Here is an 8,643-nt window from a genome sequence, read left to right on the forward strand (position 1 = left end):
AGTAATCCCAGTGGAAGGTGATGTGTTAGGGTGAGGTTTGTGTGAGAGAGAAGGGCATGGAGTCATTTCCCACCAGCTGTTCCTGGTTTGACTCTGAATGTCAGGCTTCCCCCATGATGAAATCATCACCAGAAATTGCATTATCTTGGAGATGGCTTCAGCTTTGATACTGCAGCTCCTTATCACCAGCCGAGGCTCCCCTCTGATCAGAGGGCTGGAGGGCAGAGCAAAAAACTCCTAAAGAGTAGGCTCAGAACCATTCACCAACTCTTTATTTCCCACCAGCTTCTCTGCTTGGTTTAGAGTCCATGAGCTCGCCTCTGTGCTGGGTACCCTATGGTGGCTTCCTCTTCCTTTTCAGCTTTGTACATTGTCTTCCTCCAATCAACTGTAAGTTCCTTGTGGACAAGGCATGTCTTTCTTTTTCTTATTTGTATCTCTAGGGCCTACCACATTGCTCGACACATAGCTGGAGCTTAATAATTGTCTATTGACTGTGAATGCAAGGGTTGTGTGGAGATAGAATCTTTATGACTTTACAACTTGATTGGATATTTCCTATATTATCTTTCCTACCACAGATATTGCTGGACCCTGTTTGCTTTTCTGTCTTTACTATCTTGTGATCTCATCAGCACCCATGGGTTCAATTATCACCTCTAGCTGATGATTCTCAAATCTATTTAACCAGTCCCAACTTCTGTCCTGAACTCTAGACATATCCCTAACTGCCTCTTGGTTATCTCAGTCAGTCCCTTTGGCAGCTCAGACTCAGCATGGACCAGGCGGAAGTCATTATCTTCCCCACCCCACCCCCATCCTTCCCTCTTCAAAATTCTCCATTACAGTGTCATGGTGGCCTACAACCTTAGGGGCATCCTTGACTTCTCACTCTCACTCACCCCACAGATTGAATCTGCTGTCAAATCGTGTCCTATGTACCTTCACATCTCCCTTTCTCTCCACTCATATAGCCACTACCATCCCTACACCTGGGCTTCTCAGTGGTCCCTCTGCCTCTAGTCTCTCTCCATTCCTGGCTATCCTCCACTCAGCTTCCAAAGCCATATTCCTAAAGTTCAGGTCTGATCATGACATCCTCCCACCTTAATAAGTGCCAGCTGCTTTATCTGCAAGATAAAATACAAGATCCTCCATTTGGCTTCTGAAATCCTTTTCAGCCTGGTTCCTTCCTCCCTTTCTAGCCTTCTTAGACTTTCTTCCCTCCCATGTGTTTTACAATCTAGCAATGACTGGCCTTCTTTGGTATTCCTCTCACAAAATCCTCATTTCTGGAAATTTACTGGTGCATTTGCTGTCTCTATACCCAAAACATGCCCCCTTTCTGCCTCTGCCTTCTGCCTTCCTCGACTTCTGTCAAGACTCAGTTCAAATCCCACCTTCTCCAAGAGACCTTTCCCAGCCTCCTACCCCCTATAAACATACACATTGCTGGTGCACTAGAGGAAGCTAGTTTGCACAGTGGATAGCCTGCTGAGTCTGGAATCAGGAAGACCTAAGTTCAAATCCAGCTTCAAACACTTAGCTGTGCGACTCTGGCCAAGTCATTTAAGCTATATGTGTTTCCATTTCCTCAGCTGGCAAATGGGAATGATAATAGAATACTAGAGTTATTGTGGGGATTAAATGAGATATTTTTGAAGTGCTTAGCAAGGTGCCTGGGACATAGTAGGGTCTTGATGAACTCATTCTTCCTTCCTTCCTTCCTTCCTTCCTTCCTTCCTTCCTTCCTTCCTTCCTCCCTTCCATCCTCCCTTCCTTCCTTCCTTTTTCCTCCCTTCCTTCCTCCTTCCTTTTCTCCCTCTGATATTATCTATCATCTACTCTGTATCTATCTTGAATATACATGATTGTTCACATGCGATCTCCCCCATTAGAATGTCAGCTCTTTGAGGGAAAGAACTGTTCTTGTCTTTATTCATATACCCAGGACTTAACCTGTGTCCAGTGTCTAGTATATAATATATAATAACCTCTTCATTAATTCTTGATAATTTAAGTCAATAGACATTTACCAAACATCTACTATATGCCAAGCATTGTGCTAGTATGAAATACAAGTGCGTGTACTGATTGAAGGGAATGCTTTGTGTGTCCTCCCCACATTTTATCTGACTCTCCCATTATCCTCAGAGTTCATGCTAGCTGAGGACATGGAGAAGTCGTTTGCACACTCCTTGCTCACATAGCTGAGGATTTCAAAGAGTCAGACCAGAGGTGAAGCACACGGCAGTGGGGATTGGGCTGCAATGAAGGAGATGCAATGTCATCTGCCCTAATGACACATCCTGCAAAGTCTAAAAGAGCATGCCAGGATTTTAGAATTGGAAAGGACCTTTAGATGTTACCAAGTTTATTCCCCTTAATTTTCCCGGTGAGAAATTGACAGAGGCTAAGTGATTCGTCAAGGTCACACGTTAGGAGACAGAGAACTGACAGAAGCCCAGATCTTCCATCTGAATGGAATCCAGCAGATTCATAGAAACCACAACGTATTTCCAAGCATTCTCATGCATTTGGCAGCACCCTTTTCCACCCTGACCTTGGGTATGGCCTACAAAGTCAATCCCAATCAATCACTATATCCCCTCTCACCTTCCCTGATACTGTGCCACTAATCACGGCTTTACAGATGCCTGTGGCCTGGGAATCCTCCCAGTTCTATTCCTGTACCCCCAAATTTTCAGTTGGCTTACAGTCTACCCTCACAACCCAAATCCTGGTGGTGCTCAGTAGAATCTCTACCCACAACCTCACATTTTCAGGCATGCGGCATCCTCTGACCATTATAGCGCCTATTTTGAGTTCCTTGGAGCTTTCAGACAGAACACACTGACCTTGATTTTTAGCATTTTCAAATACAAATCAGGGTTAGTCTTACACTCAGAAAGGGTGTTGTGACTGAGCAAATTTACAAAGTCTCCTTTAACCAGAAGTGTGTTAGACTGTGCCATCATTAGAGATGCATCAATTTAGAGTAAGCATTGCCCTCTGATTAAAAAAGACACATTCCTAGGAGAGCTAACACATTAAAGTACTGGCACTTACCTTAATGCAAAGCAGTCCTTTTAGATACAGAGGAATAAGACTGGCCAGAAACCACATTGCATAATGGATAAGGAGTTGATCTTAAAATCAAGAAGACCCTTCCTCAGACACTTATTAGCAGTGTGATCCTGGGTAGTTGTCTCAGATTTTTTTTTTTAATATAGGAAACAAGATGTTTAGATGCAATGTTCTTTCTATCTCTAAATCTCTGCTCCTGTGATCCCCTTTATATCTAATAGAATTCATTGATAATACTAAATTTATCTTACTCCTTTTATCTCCATTCAAGCATTGTATCATATTATTCCACTGACCTAGCACAAATGCCTCAATTATCCCCAAAGAGTAAAGTATGTGGTACTTTGATAGCACTATGATTTTTTTTAAGTATTGGTGATTTGGGGCAGCTAGGTAGAGCAGTGAATAGTGCACAGGTCCTGGAGTCAAGAGGACCTAAGTTCAAATCTAACTTCAGACACTTACTAGCTGTATGACCCTGGGCAAGTCCCTTAACCTTGATTGTCTCAAAAAAAAAAGTATAGGTGGTGATCCTTTTGCCAATACAGGTCACAATATCTCCTGTACAATCCTTGTCCTTTTTTCCATTAGTTCACCATAGATACTAACTATATTCATATACAACAGGCCTTCCTCTTATTCTTTTATCTCAATGGCATAACCATGTCTAACTGGAACTGTCTGTTATCTCTCAAGTCTCACCATGTGACCAATGACCTCCATTTCTACCCATCTGGGTCCGTGATAATGTCATTTATGCTGTATCTTTGGGTAAAAGCCATTATTGTTAACATGTGGTTTGCCATATGCTCCCAATTACCCTTTGAGTTATTTGTTATTTTAATTCATAATTTTGATATTTTGGAAATCTATAAGGAAGACTGTAGATATAAATGGAGATTTAAAGTACTGCTTTCTACAGGTGAAAGCTAATTTGGCACCTCACTAGAAATGTTCTCATTTTCTTGGCCACAGAATACATATTTTCTTGACTATCCCAAGGAATAAGGTTAAAAAAAATAATTGGATGAAAATTTCCTCCAAGAGTTTTGCAATGCGTTTACTTTTCTTTAATGACCATCCAGTTGTAAAGTTTTATTCAGACCTATACAGGGAACATATTAAAACTGACTAGGGGTGAAAGGAGGGGGAGGAATATGAAGGCTAGTTGTGAAAAAAACCAGAATCTCTATGGCTCGTGTTGTGTTATCTGGGATCAGTGCCAGCTGGTCATATGGTAAGTAGCCTTAGCCATTGATTAAACCTTCCACTTAACGATACAGTACAGCTTTGTTGAATAGCAGGTTTCTTACTTGACACCCTTGGCTTTAGTGGGAATCACTCCTTGCCCAGACTCTAAGAAACAACTTTACAAAGAAGTTAACACTCAAGAAAATATTCTGCCATCTCCTTTTCAGACATTGGCACTGGTATTTTCAAGGAGTGATGAACAGACGACAACTCTCTCTGAGGTCTAGAGATGCTGAGCCCACCTTAGAAATCCTGCCATGAAGGGTGGTCAACTTGAGGAAAGGTAGTGAAAGAGGGGGGTGTGGAATTGTGTTCAAGGTCAGAGGTAGAAAGTGACCAGGCATGGCATTTACTAATCAGCACTTCTAGAGCCAAAGTTAAAATTGTGACATTGGCAAAGTTCTAAATGCCAGTCCATTTTCCTTTCTGGGCCCTTTTCATCCCTCCAATTGTCTTTGAAGAAGCATGGCATGCTGGCCCCTACCTTACTAGCATTCTCCAGAGAGGGCTAGCCCCCAGAATCATCCTTCCTAGATAATATTTATGATCAGTTCTTCTTTACCCTTATCAAAACTCTCATTCTTCAATGTCCTGTCCCCAGATATGGGTTCAAATCTTGCCCCTGACACTTACTAGCTGTGTGACCTTGAGCAAATCACTTAGCATTTTCCTTTCTCCCTCCCTCCCTCCTGTTTCCTTATCTATATAAAGAAGGGGATTGGACTGACTGTCCTCTAAGATACATTCTAGCTCTAAATCTATGACCCTATGGCCAGTGGAGAGTTTCATATATTACCCCTTCCCCCAGATATCTTGATTTCAAAAGCAGACTCATGGAGAGGGCAATGGTATCAATGCAAAGTTCGTATCTCCAATGGTTGAAGTCAGATAATATGGTGGTCATCTTCTCTGCAACCCTGAAATCACATAAACCATTACCTAGATATATACAGGCAATTGCAAGCACTTCAGTCATTGATGGAGTCACGAATAGAATCGGTTGTGTGGCAGGAAGGGGCTGCACTTGGATTCAAGAGACAGCTTCTAGCTCTGACTCGGCCATGAATGAGCTGTGTAACCTTGGGTAAATCACTTAAGGTTTCTGAGACTCATTTTCCTAATTTGTAAAATGAGGGAGAGTATATCTTTAAGGTCCCTTTCTGCTCTTGGTCTTTTTCTACCCCCACCCCCTCTCTTTCTGTCTCTGTCTCCCTCTCCCTCCTCTGCCTTTCTCTGTCCCTCTCCCTCTCTCTTTCCTTCCCTCCTTCCCTCCCTCTCTTCCTCTCTCTTTCCCTCCCTCCTTCTCATTCTTTCTCCCTCTCTCTCCCTTTCTCTGACTCTTTTTCCCTTTCTTCCCCCTCTGCCTCTGTCCCTGTCTCTATATTTCTCTCCCCCACCCCCTATTCTCCCCCTCTCTCCCTCCCCCTCCTCATACAAACACATGAATGTGTAGATACTAAAATATGCACATATACATATATAACCTGTAAAGCTCTTTGCAAACTTTAAAGCTTTATTACACTTTATGTATGAAATTATATATAACAATATATAATATATAACATATTATAAAACAACTATATGCCATTCATACGTGTCATATGCATCTTAATTTATCATATATAACACATGTCTAATTTATCTTATATGAGACACAATGCGTTGTCATATAATGTATAACATGATAATCACTAATATATAGTGATATTCTTTTATATAATATTACATGTGATATATTACAATAATTCTGTACAATGGTTTAAGGTCTGCAAAGTACTTTAACAAATGTTATTTCATTTTCTCCTCACAATAACCCTGGGAGGTAGGTGCTATTCTTGTGTCTTCATTTTATAGATGAGGAAAACTAGATAAAGATTAGATGACTTGCCCAGGGTAATCCAGCTAGTAAGTGTCTGAGGCAGGATTTGAACTGAGGTCTTCCTGACATGAGAAAACTAAAGGTCAGAGAAATTTTGACTTGCTTGAGTAGGTGATAAACCTGGAATTCCAACCTGGGATTCTCTTCTTAGCTTTGGATTCAGAGCTTCTTCCAAAGGCAACTTGCTATGTGCCTTTCTCTTTGGCTCTGCTGATCTGAGTGTCTCTGATAAGAAACCCTCATTCCTACCCTTTTTAATCTCCCAACTACCTCCCTTTCTGAACTTCGTACAATGACCCAGAATGTGGAATTATAACAATGCCCATAGATCAATCACTCACTTAATAACTGTCTATGGAGCAATCTACATTTCTTGAACTCTTTATAGGGGAGAGAATAGCAGTGGTTGATGGAAATTTTACCCAGTAATGTGGCTTGGCAGCATGGAAATTTGCCCAGCCAGTTTTTTGGATGTGACCCAACCCAAGTGATAAAGAGTGGGGTTCATATCACAAATGGCTTTCTTTTTCCAGTTTATTAGCCTGAAAAGTCTTGGCAGATGGAATAATGATGGCCGCTAGTGTACACAAAGACTTCAGGGATAAGAACATAAAACAGGCCATTTTTAAAGTGGCCACGGCCCAGTCACTGTGCCAAGGAGTTTACTGTGGGCTTCATTCGTTTTATGGCAGGCTGACTGCCAGCACCAGCTTTCTAGCCTCTTGCCATGTCTTTGGTTTTAACAATGAGAAGATAGGTCAGAAATGTGGCTAATGGAGAAATTCCAGTAAAAGGGGGAACTCCAAAAAAAGCTTATTTGGCCTACAAGCCCCATCCCTGTAGCTTTCCACCTTACTGAAAGTTATTGCTAACTATGCTGAATTTAATATGTTTGGGGGATTGCAGAAGCCCCCAGGGGATCCTGATAAAGTCTTGTAGGATGTGATACTTGGGTGAAATCCTCTAAGAAAGCCACACTCCTTAGTCAGGAGATGGAGTTCAAATGTGTTCTCTTTTTTTTTTTAATTTCTTTTTAATTTATGGAATAAAACATGCATATCCATAACATTATAATAAAAAAGATGATTGCACATGAAACTGCAAATCTACCATGCACAACTTGCTAGTTCTTTTAAATATAGTTATCATGTAAATTTCTTTTTTTTTTTTCTTCTCTCAACCTGCAGATGTGTTTTCTAGGAGTCAAAGTACTGTTCATCCTGGGAAGGGGAAGCGTGTCTGAAGCTGTAAGGATGTCGTGGCCAGAAGCTAAGATGACCCTCTTACATCTGTTAATTGGTCAATTAACATTCATTAAGCACCTAATATCTGCCAAGTAATGGGGATATAAGGAAAGGTCAGCAATGGTCCTTCCTCTCAAGGAGCTAACAATCTGATGTCACATCAAATTGTTACATTTTTAAAATTTTATTTTGGCACTTTGGAACCATAGTAAAGACAAATGAGGAGACAATTGGTCCTTGGGTCCATTTTGTTTGCTCTCTGCCTTTCAGAAAAGAAAAAAAAAACCTGTAATCTCTTCTATTTCTTAGAAGGTCTCCAGCACATCTAGGCCAGCATAGATATTCTATAGATATTATTAAAGACAGGAAGCTGTGGGTTCTAATCTTGCCTCTGATACATAATAATAAAGGCTAACATTTCTATAACACTTTAAATGTGGAAGCCCCTAGAATATTCCCGGGCTTTGGGAGGCTAGCTTGGGTCCTATCTTACTCAGCTCCAGGGTTCAAAAGGACATCCCAGCCATTCCACTGTGGGTATATTCCCCCTTCCCTTGCAAATTTTTTGTTGTATTCCCCCCTTTAGAATTTAGGTTCCTTGGAGATAGCTAGGTGGGACAGTGAATAGAGCACCAGCCTGGAGTCAGGAAGACCTGAATTCAAATCCAGCATCAGAAACTTGATACCTACTAGCTGTGTGACAATGGGCAAGTCACTTAACACTGATTGCCTTTGCATAAATAAATAAATTAACTCCTTGAGTGCAGGGGCTATTCATCATGTTTTTATTTGTATCCTCAATCCTTAACATGGTCCCAGGCATAGATCGCTCTCTCTCTCTCTCTCTCTCTCTCTCTCTCTCTCTCTCTCTCTCTCGCTCTCTCTGTCTCTCATCATCATCATCATCATCATTTGGTCCTCACAACACTGCTGTGTGGCATTATTATAACATTTCATATATATATACACTATATATAATATATAATAATACCATTATTATCCACTTTTACAGATGAGGTAAGTAAGCCCCATAGAAGTTAAGTAAGATAGGTGCTATAGATATTATCTGCATTTAACAGATGAAGAAACTAAGACAGAAGTTCAATGACTTGCCCAGGGTCACAGAGCTACTAAGAGTCTGAGAGAGGATTCAAACTCAGGTCATGCTGACTCCTTGTCCAG

General features: G+C 41.1%; 1 long non-coding RNA gene across 1 annotated transcript; it reads left to right on the forward strand.

Annotated features, from left to right (window-relative positions):
• Positions 1-4,291: 4,291 nt before the first annotated feature.
• LOC138177398 (uncharacterized) lies at positions 4,292-7,689 on the forward strand. Its single transcript, XR_011172486.1, has 2 exons — positions 4,292-4,621; positions 7,405-7,689. It is a non-coding gene; the product is annotated as an uncharacterized lncRNA (long non-coding RNA).
• The last annotated feature ends 954 nt before the right edge of the window (positions 7,690-8,643 follow it).

The sequence above is a fragment of the Petaurus breviceps genome, unplaced genomic scaffold, assembly GCF_028583685.1.
Source record: "Petaurus breviceps papuanus isolate PSGF00001 unplaced genomic scaffold, PetGlider_PUasm1.0 90407, whole genome shotgun sequence".
Lineage (NCBI taxonomy): Eukaryota > Metazoa > Chordata > Mammalia > Diprotodontia > Petauridae > Petaurus > Petaurus breviceps.